A 9,843-nucleotide genomic window follows, 5' to 3' on the forward strand; every position below is an offset into this window, starting at 1 on the left:
GTGCTCCCTCCCCTTAGCACGCGCAAAAAATACAGAACGCTTCAAATAATAATCTTAAACTAAGTGGCCTTTGTTGGACTGGTAATGGTGCACTTACATAGCTGCTCTCATGGGATCAGATTTGAGACTAGCTAAGATGAAAAAGTTTAAAGTTTTTGATAGAGGTCAAAATAAATGATTTTGGATAATTTCTTTTCAAGTATAGCATGGCTTTATAATTTTATGAATACGATCTAGGACAGGGGGCTATATTTTACTGTGGGTTGAAGAAGCTTACCTGAATTCCATTCTTGTCAGTTTTAATTTTCAAGGCAATTTGTGGTTTCAACTTACGTTCAAACCCATTGAGTTATTTGTGTGACCACACTTTAGATTGAGAAGATAAAATCAGTAGTCAATAGAAAACCAAGTGAGGGTCACATGCCATATTTGAAGTAGTATCCCACATGTGGAGAGATCTATAGGTAGTTGAAAATAATTTTTGTGCCTTTTTTTGTTTTTCTTTTTGTTAAAAACTGTTACTAATTTCAAATTCTAATTCAGGATAAATTTGTCATTTTGGTAATGGAAGTCGAATAATTGGATAAAACTGCATTCTAAAAGGTGTTTTCTGTTATTCTGGTAGTGGAAGTAAGACCATTGTAATTATTATTAGTCTTTTTAATTTACTTATAATTTTTGCTTGTAACTTAACTCACATTAAGTTCTCAACCTAAAAAATCATTTGTCTTAGATGTAATCTAAATTCTTAAGGTAATAACAATTTCATAGTTAAACTTATATGAAGTAAATCCTCAAACTTCTTTAATTAGTTATATTTTTATGATAGGCTAAAAGTAGTGAAATCAAGACAAGTGATTGGGACTTGTAAATGAAAACCATACACTCTTAATCTTCATGTGAATCTTCCTTTATTGTTTATATGGTCTCAAGTATTTTAAAAGGAGTTTTGTCCTAACATCTTTCCACTTTTCTGGACCAGACAAAAGAAAAAGCCATTTTTACTTATTACCAAAGCAAATCCGTTTATTGAAGCTATGCAAATGTGGTTTTGGTACCACACAAAAATTTGTGTGGAGGTCACTTTTTCTGATTGTGGCCAAAAAAAGGGGGTGTGTGTGAAAATATAGGCACAAAGATCTTAAAACAGATTTAATCTAGAAGGATCTGGGTTGCTATAGAAAGATACTAGGGGAAAAAGGGCAAATGTTGCTTTTGATGGAAGAAAAGATTCTCTTTCTGGGTTATTTCAGTTGGCTAGTAGCTTAGCAATAAATTTTTAAAAAGGGAATGGATCTTCAATCTCCTTGTCACTCCCTTTGAACTTTGAATTGTCATTGCTAAAATTTTTGATTCTCCTCCTTGATTTTCCACCCTCCCTTCCTTCCCCCCCCAAAAAAAAACCAAAACCCAAACTGAAATATTTCTCTTCTAGGTACCTCCTTGTAAAGGTCTAGAAGGGAGAAGGACTAGATGTAGACAAGGTTGACATTGAACCTAGTGTAGAGTATTTTGCTACAGCTTGTGTCTGTCATTCCTCTGTGGTTGAGGATGTTGCTTATACTCACCCTTGGAAGGGAACTTGTACAACTAGAAGAATGATCTTCTGGCTTTAAAAATAAAATTTCTTTGTTTCTGTATTTGCTTCTGTTTTGCTACTTTTGCTCAGTAGTAGTAATCAAGAACTGATTTGCTTGTTATGATGGAAAAAAAAGAGTTGGGGCATGCTATATTGATAAAGTTATCAGGTGGGGAAAACCTCATAGTATATGTTTGTAATGATGACATATTTGAAGAATAGTTATTTTAGAATATGGTTTGTGTAAAAGACAAATGATTTGAGAGCCTCAGATGGGAAAAAAAAAAGTAGAGTTAGACATTAGGAAAAGATTAAATTGGTCACTGGAAAAGATCATAGAGGCAGATGGTTCAAGGTATTATTATCTCTTTGGAAATTACATGTAATTTCTTTGTGTGTACCTATGCATGAGCCTGTTTGTGCGTATACACACATGGCAAAAAATCAGTCCTGGAGAGGATCTGAAAAGATCATCTTGTGTGGCTCTTGCCCCTAAGCCATTCTTATAGACACAGAATAGACTAAACTGTTAGATTAGAATGTTTGGAGTAAAGGCTTAATCCATCGTGTGACTTGTGTTTTTATAATCTGTAGTTGATAGCTTTGCTTTTTTTTTTTTCCTAAAATTTTAAATGGAAATGACACTATAGATCATATATTGTGATTTTTCTAAGGCAGTGTAACTTAAATGGGGCTTGAGTCTTGATATACTAAGTATTGTATATGATCAATCACTTATCTGCAGGCTGTGTTCTTTTCTACCAGTGTTGGAATTTAGACTGGCTAGTTGGAGATGTAGATGTGTGAGAAACTTCTTGGCATTAAAGCTGATAGAGCAGAGAAGCAGTGGCAAGTATTCATTCAATCTTGATAGGTATGGTTTCTGTTCTTCATAATTTGTGAGAAGGAATTGACATCATCACAGAATAGTTAAATGGATGTTACTACTTTGTTACATTTTTATGTGCTGTGTGCATGGTCAATTTTTTTTTCCCCCTTGATTTAAAAATTTTGATTACTACTTAATTTTAAACATATGGCAAAAACATTCATGATTTTACATACCTGTGTAATATGTAGTGCAAAAATTGACTTGGGATTATTTGTTGGAACATTTTATCATTTGTTTTACATTCTACATTGTATTATTGTTGTGTTCCTCTCATCTCCCTAGTTTGTAAACTATCAGAAACCAAGGATTGTCTTGATTTGTCTTTATGTCTGTCTTATTTATGTAAGTAGATGCTCAATAAATAAGTGCCAAATAAATGTGAAAGGATTATGGAATCCATATAATTTTTTTTTTCCGGTTAACAGCTACTTTTATTAAATTTTCTAACAGCAAGCTATTTCTAACTTCCTTAGGGTGATCTGCATGTGAATGTGGGTGACACCCATTTTTGTTGTTGGTTTTGTTGTATGATTAGAGATTGTTTAATCTTGGGCAGATAATTTGATCTCATCTGTAAAATGGGAATAATGATATCATTGTCTCATGATCATTGCAAAGAAGGAATTTTTATGTAAATGAATTGTTTTGCATAGGGTACTATGATTAAATACAGATATCACAGTAATACTGTGTTCAAGTATGTTAGTATGTAATTGTGTAGTTTTGTATTGCATGTCTGAGAAACATTGTAAATATGCACAAAGAAATAATGTATTAGAATGAAATAAATCATATCCAGGATTTTTCTTTAGGAAAATGGACTAAGAACTTCATCTTATGTTACCAGAGACAGTCATGCTAAAGGTCACGTTGCTATACCTGAAAGCTGAAGCTCTACTTTCCCTTTTGTTCTCTACCTCCACCCTCCACCAAACTTAATCTTTTTGTAATCAGAAGTGACTCCTTTTTCTTGCTGCTCTGTCAGCCTTGCCTTCACAGTTTTACTTTCCATATTCTAGTTAATTATGGAGTAATGAAGTCTGGTTGAGCTACTAAACAAGCTGCTAAGCTTTTGTTTAAATGTTTTGTATAGCATTGAAATTAGTCATTTCCTGGTGGGTTTTTGTTGTTGTTGTTTTAATCTTTCTTAAGCAGTGAACTTTGAGAAAAAAATTAATCCTGAGAATTTTTTTGCTTTATAGAGCAATTAACTATTAAGTTAGAAATAGAATTTAAAAATTAAACTTTAAATGTTGTGCCCTATCCATGTTCTTTGTAATGCATATGAACATGTTCATAGTATTTAGAATGCATTTTGCAATTGCCTGTATTTTTAGTAATAACTGAATTTATTAAATTTATCTTTTTAGGTTTTTATTTTGGGGGCCACTATGAAAACTCTGAAGTACGTGCCTGTGATAAATTTTGAAAACTTTTGAAACAAGTATCAGAATTTCAGTGTCCAATTGAGTATTTCCTTCTGGATAATCCTCTCAGGCTACATGCTTATTTCAGAGATGCTGATATTGCTTAATGCCTATTATTTGGAATTGTTTTTACAATCGGTGGCATATTCTTTTGAATATTCTTGATGGTGGCTAGTTTTCATTCTTTGAGAGTTTTTTTAATTTTTAGAAAAAAGTTAAAATGTCATTCATAATAGAATGAATAAAATGATTGAAGAGGTAATGGATGGATTGCATTGCACTTGACTCTTTAACACCAGTTTCAAATTTTCAGATGTTCACTGTCTGCATGATCCTGAGCAGATCACTTAAATTCTCTTAGCTTCCATTGCCTTCTCTGTCAGATGAGGGGATTGCTTTTCCTGACATTCTAGGGTCCTTTCCAACTCTAGATTTATGATCCTATGATCAAGTGAGTATTTAAAAAAGAGATAAATGAATTGATCACAGAATCTGATCTGGAAGATAATTCTCTGTCCTGTCCAACCAGTACCTGGGTAAGAATTCCCAATACCACATCCCAGATGAGTAGCCATCCAGCTTCCATTAGAAGGCCTTCAACGAAGCCTTCAGATGATTTCCATCCTCCCTTCCCCCCTTTTTTCTTTTGTTTCATGTATTGTATAGATTAATTTTTTAATTAAATTTTTTTAGTGCAAACATTCATGTATAAATATTTCCGTATGTAGAGAACAAAAAGGATTATATATGAAGTCATGAACTCTTTATTACCTAGTTTTTGAAATTAAATTCAGTGTGGTAGTTATGATTCTGCCATATTTGTGCCCTTTCTGAATTTTTTTTTCTGCTGTATACTTTTTATTTTTATTTTTTTTCAAAATCTTGGTCACTACCTAGAAAACTCCTAAATTTTCCCATAGAAATTCTCCTGAAATAGATATAATGAAGTGAAATAAAGAGATTTGTTGACTGTGTCTGAAAATGGATGCCTTGTTCTATGTCTTTAGTCCATCACATTCTGCCAAAAGGAGATAGTAGATATGCATCATCAACCTTTTGAAGTCATAATAAGTCAGTATATTGATCAGGAATACTGAAGTCTTTCAAAGTTTCTTTTTCCTTTAAATTATTGTCATCACTGTAAATTGTTCTCTTGGCCACATTTCTGTTCTTGTGTGATTCCTCAACCATTGGCACCATTGGAGTAAGTGTAGACATTCCCATTGGGACTGGTTTGATAGAATCATACAATGTTAGGAAACTTGGGGGCCATAGTATGTAATACAGTTCCATTTTATTGATGAAGAAATGGAACTGGAGAAGTTAAATGATTACTTTTGAGAGTTATTTTATACTTGCAATAGTCTGGGAAAGAATAAAGCTGAATGAAAAACGACAATTTGACTCCCACCAATTGTAGTCACAATGAATTGTCATTGTTATGTGTTTTTGACCAGAATTAGGTACTTCAGAATGTGAGTTTGCTAGACTTGAAGCAGGATCTGATATACAAAATGATAGATTTAGAGTAGGAGGACCTGAGCTTCAAAATTCGCGCTTCAAAGCAGAAACCAAGAGAATCATTCAAATATGGAAAAACCAATAGGTTTATTCTTTTTTATTTAAACCTCTGGTTCTTGATTTTGTGACTTCTCTAAGCTTAAGATTCCTCAGGTGCAGAATGAAGAGTTTGTTGGACTCGAAAGACTTTTGCAGTTTTAAATCTATGGCCATTTAATTTTCCTGCGTTGTCAGTGCGTTTGGATCTCTGGCACTGAATGTGATGCCTTGCACTTTGTTGTTGTTTAATTCAGCTTGTATCAGGAATTGGCCTTAGGACATGTTGATAGTATTAAACTGAATCTGAGTTTGAATTTTAATGAAATAAATTTAAAGTCTTATATTTGAGTTGAAAAGTTCAACTTTATAAATCAAGATGAGAGAGGTAGAACTCTCAGTAAATCTAAGGGAAAAAATGATAGAGATTTTGGTGGAATGCAAGTCTAGAATTAGTCAGCAGTGCTGTGCTTGCAAACAGAAAAGCCTACTCTTGTCTAGTATGGCATTCTGAGAGAAAATAGTCTAAGTCAGCTGTTCTTAAACATCTTGGTTTCAAGGACCCCTTTACATTCTTAAAGAGAACACTTAAACAGATATCTATATCTTAAGATTTGCTGTATTAGAAACAAACATCTGTTAAATTTTTTAGTGTTAATTCATTTACATTACAAGTTAACATTTTTTATGAAAAACAATTTTTCCAAAGAAAAAATTTCCTCAGGAGTGGCTTTATTTTATATATTTTTGTAAAACCTTTAATGTCTGACCTAATGGAAGATGGATGGATTCTCATATCTGCTTCTACATCTACCCCATTCATTCTGTCATGGGATATATATATATATATATTTTGGTTGAAGTATATAAAAACAATGTAACCTTACACACAGATATGTAGTTGGAAAAGGGAGTATTTTTTATCAATAGTTTTTTATTTTTCCAGTTATGTGTGAAGATAATTTTAGCATTCATTTTTGTGAGATTCTGAGTTTGAGATTTTCCCCCTCCTACTTATCCCCCCCTCCTCAAGACAGCAAGCAATCTGATATATATTATACATATATAGTCATTTTGAACATCCATTAGTCATGTTGTGAAAGAGAAATAATAACAAAAGGGAAAAATCAAAAGGAAGAAAAAACAAAAGATGAAAAATAGTGTGCCTCCATCTGCATTCAGTCCTCAGTCCTCCATAGTTTTATCTCTGGATGCAGATAGCATTTTCCACCCCAAGTCTGTTGAAGTTGTTTTGGATCATTGGGAGCTAAGTCTCTCATAGTTAGTTCATCATGTAACCTTGGTGTTATTATATACAATGTTCTCCTTGTTCTGCTCACTCCATTCAGTATCAATTCATGTTAAGTCTTTGCAGGCTTTTCTGAAATCTGCTTGCTCAGCCATTCTCCAATTGATGGAAGCCCACTCAGTTTCCAGTTCTATCACAAAAAAAGGGCTACATTTTTGCACATGTGGGTCTTTTTTTTTTTTTCCTTTCATGATCTCTTTGGAATACAGACTCTCACTAGTGACACTGCTGAATCAAATACAATTTTATAGCCCTTTGGCCATAGTTCCAAATTGCTTTCCAGAATAGCTGAATCATTTCACAACTCTACCAACAAGGAATTGGTATAAAGGGAGTATGTTAAACGCCATTTTACTGTTATGTGAAAATCATTTTGGTTCCCCCTGAAAAAAGGGTCTCGGGGATTCCTGGGATAAATGGACCACATTTTAAGAATTGCTGATCTAGTTCTAGGATTGCAGATAGCCCTATTGCATATTCATTTCTATATAATATATTTTAGGAAGGACATTAAACTGTAGAGTGTCAAGATGAAGGCACTCTGAATAATGAAGGTACTTGATTATACTTGAAGCTTGGTTGAAAGACTTAGTTAATTAGACTGGAGAAGACTTCTGGTGCTTGGGGGCAGTGGGTAGAGGAGGGAACCATATGGTAGCTGCCTTTAAGTATTTGAAGGACTGAGACACGGAGGAAAGATTAGATTTGTTCTACTTGCCTCATTATGTTGGGAATGAGCTGCCTTGGCAGACAGGCAAGTTTCCTTGCACTGAAGTTTTCAAGCAAAACCTAGATGTCTCCTTTTGGATATGTTGAAAAGAAATTCTTGTTCAGTTATGGCTTGGGCTGTATGACATCAGTGGACCTTTTGACTCATGGAGATTCTGTGAGTTGTGTTCATGATAGATTTCAGACATGTGTCCATCTTAAACTATGTAATTTAGAGATGGTGTACAGTTGAGTGCTTTTTAAGGCAATCAGCTATTGTAAATTATTGATGTTTTTTGGATCTCTTTCACCATCTACTCTATTAGTTATTTGTCCTAGCTTCTTGTAATTTGATAATCCTTTATCTCAGTGCCAGACAATGTAACCAAAGGCAGAGCCTCTTGGTATCCTACTGGAGACCTTCCCTAAGGTTGATACCAATGTACTGAGGTTTTCTTCAAATTCTAAAATGGACACCTGCTGTTTTTAAGTGTCCTAGATTTACTAGGAACTGCCACACACTTTCTGGGGGAAGGGTCCTAGATCCAAATTTGGTCAATTTAACTTTATTTTCCCTATCATGTGATTTATTAACTTGTTTAGAAACAAGATCATGCTGATGAGAACCATATATACAGGTTATTGTCAGTTTATCTGCATGGAGAGGAACTTCTAGGTGCTTATTTGTCCTCTTTTCTTCATGATATTTTTTTCAATTTAGCTGAACAGAAATTTATTTAGGCCCTTATGTGGCTTAATGCTTAGTATTGATGTTTTGATGATAGAAATAAGTCCTTTCTTTAAGAATGTTTGCTGAGAGGATACATGTGCACAGATAAGTAAATATAAAATAACAAGGTAAATGTACATTGACAATTTAGATAGTAGGAGAGATCAGAAAGGCTTCTAACAGAACATAGCATCTGAATTAAACCTGGAGGAAAGTTACAGCTTCTACTCAGCAAAGATTAAGAAAAAATCTGTTGAGGTGAAAAATAGCAATTTTGGGGAATAGATGGTATTCCAATTTTGTCCTGGAAGTTAAGAAAGGGATACTATTTTTTTTTTTTTTTTTTCTGTCTTTTAAGGCAAAAATGCTCTTGGGACCTGTGAATGTAAAAAAAATATATATATATATATATATATATATATATATATATAACTGGTTTCCGATATGATTTTGAGCTTTTGTTTTGTTTTTGGTCTTTTTCTATATTTTATTTTCTGTATTTACATGTATGGCTCTGAAAAGAGGCCCATAAACTCCAAAAGGTCCTTAACTAGAATGATTAAGAACCTTTTGTCTTAGAGGGAGAAAAGATAAATGAAGAGTAACATATTTATAGAGAAAAAGCTATTATCCACAAAACATTTTTCTCACAACATGAAGTATATTAGTGGATATATTATGTTAAAAAAAAAAAAAAAACAAAAAAAATTTTACAGATTAAGGAACTGAGGACTAGAAAGAGGCTGTGATTTTGCCCAGGGTTATAGCTGTTGTGACAGAGCTGAGACTGGAACAAGTCCATTCTTCTTTTTACTTATTACCCTATGTTAACTCTCTGAGACAGAAAGGTAGCAAGAGAAGTTGTTAGGATGACTTAGTGGTTGACTCTTGGGAGAGGCCATATGGTGCAATGCATAGAAGGGTCGGGCTCATGTGTCCTCTCTGAAAGATGCTGCCCATTATCCTGATGAAGTTACTTCCTCTCTCAGTGCTCTCAAGAAGGGGCGCCTGAACTCCTAGGACTTGTCCTCATCCTGGAGTTTCCCTATGCCAGTTAAATTATTGGGCAAGTGCCTTATCTTCGGTAGTACTTAGGGTTTTACAAAGAACTTTACAAACACTAGCTTCTTAATATTCAGGAGACACACCATAGGTCATATTTTCCCCATTTTATAGTTGAGTCTATATTTAGCTATAGCCTAACATTGAGGCACAATGAAAAGAGGCTGTCACCTCCCTTTGGTCACACAGCCAGTGAGTGTTGGATAAGTTTCAAAGCATAGTGCTTTTGAAATCCAGTGTTTTTGAAATTCTAGTAAAATCATTATATTTAAGGGATTCCATATCCTTTTAATGTCAAGGCTATTGGCTTATAACTTGATACTGAAGAAAGATCATATTCTTTGGTTAATATATAAGTAGTACAATTTCATTGCATAATTTTCTACCCCTATGGTAAGCAGCAGCATCTGTGCAAAAGGGGGAAGATATGAATATATAAAATGTGATTTGGCAAAATTTTGATTCATATAACTTTATAGTACTAAATCCTTTAAAAAAGATGAGTTTTGGGGCGGCTAGGTGGCGTGGCACAGTGGATAGAGCACCAGCCTTGAATTCAGGAGGACCCGAGTTCAAATG

General features: G+C 33.9%; 1 protein-coding gene across 11 annotated transcripts in view; it reads left to right on the forward strand.

The window, feature by feature from the left end:
• Positions 1-9,843, forward strand: part of TSC22D1 (TSC22 domain family member 1) — a 150,179-nt gene that overhangs the window by 4,534 nt on the left and 135,802 nt on the right. The window lies entirely within an intron of this gene.

The sequence above is a fragment of the Sminthopsis crassicaudata genome, chromosome 3 (assembly GCF_048593235.1).
Source record: "Sminthopsis crassicaudata isolate SCR6 chromosome 3, ASM4859323v1, whole genome shotgun sequence".
In the NCBI taxonomy this organism is placed as follows: domain Eukaryota; kingdom Metazoa; phylum Chordata; class Mammalia; order Dasyuromorphia; family Dasyuridae; genus Sminthopsis; species Sminthopsis crassicaudata.